The following is a 1,098-nucleotide window of genomic DNA, read 5'->3' as shown; positions in this document are numbered from 1 at the left end:
TCGCTGCCTCAGCAGCGATTTTACTTTTTCAGTTGAAGTAAATCGCTGCGTCGGCAGCGATTTTACCGTTTTGTTTTATATAAAATTTTATATACGATTTTGAATTTTTTGTTAATATTTTCTACCCTTTGAGTTTCGATTTACTAAATTACTCTTTTACTTTTAGTATGGAATGTACGTACGTACGTACCTCACATAGGATAGAGAATGTAATAATAAAGTAATAAATCATTTCTTCTAATATGTATTTTGGCATATAAAATTACCTGGAGGATCATAGTTGCAAGATACAACATATCCTCTATTACTACATTAAACCCTAGCACATCCAACACGAATAGAATTAAGCAAAACCACCTAAGTATAATGTTAGTACACTTTTGCTTCGTCACATGTATTAGACTCATGGTAATAGTATTGTTTCTCATCGACCCAAATCTCTACAATATTCGTGGCCTTCATGATGTCACCGCTACCGGCAGCTAGGTCCTCACAATACTGACCATGAGAATGAACCAGGTTGCAATCAGTTGCCAATTGGGAAGCATGTTGTTGGGCGTATGCTCCCACGTTGTCATCCCAGGTTAGTGGTCCTACTCCCACAATAGCGCGAGCTGTGTTGTGTGCATCCAAATAGTCCTGTTAGGCATGACAAGAGTGGGATACTAGTAGGACGAACACAAGAAGAAAATATGAAGGCATTTGCGAAAAGAGTAAAAATCCCATGATTAGTGAATGTTTTTTGAATGGAAACTCCCACTGTAATTTATAGGACAAAAATCCTACATACTCTCAATGTTTTTAAAAGAATGATCTTCAGTCTGTTTAAAAAAAAAATGTCACTTTTTTTTTTTGCAACATTTTGATTTTAACTATTCACATCGCATGTTTAAGGCCACAAAATTAAAGAGTATTTTGATACATTTGACATAACTTTCATTGATTTAAAACCATAAAAATAAATCTATTTTTTTCTAAAATTCCATTCAAAATCAAATTAGCCTATTCTTTTTTAAAGTAACGATTAAGTTTTTTGTGAGAATGTACGTTTGTTCCACATTAGCGTGCTACTTGTGTCAGCACTTTAATTATCTTGAG

At 34.0% G+C, this 1,098-nt stretch overlaps 1 pseudogene; it reads right to left on the bottom strand.

Annotated features, from left to right (window-relative positions):
• Positions 1-237: 237 nt before the first annotated feature.
• LOC101264471 (pathogenesis-related protein 1B-like) lies at positions 238-775 on the bottom strand (annotated as a pseudogene).
• Between the last annotated feature and the right edge of the window lie 323 nt (positions 776-1,098).

Source organism: Solanum lycopersicum, chromosome 10, assembly GCF_036512215.1.
Source record: "Solanum lycopersicum chromosome 10, SLM_r2.1".
Taxonomy (NCBI): domain Eukaryota; kingdom Viridiplantae; phylum Streptophyta; class Magnoliopsida; order Solanales; family Solanaceae; genus Solanum; species Solanum lycopersicum.
Note: the sequence above shows the minus strand (reverse complement) of the source record. Positions and strands in the feature narration are given on the sequence as shown.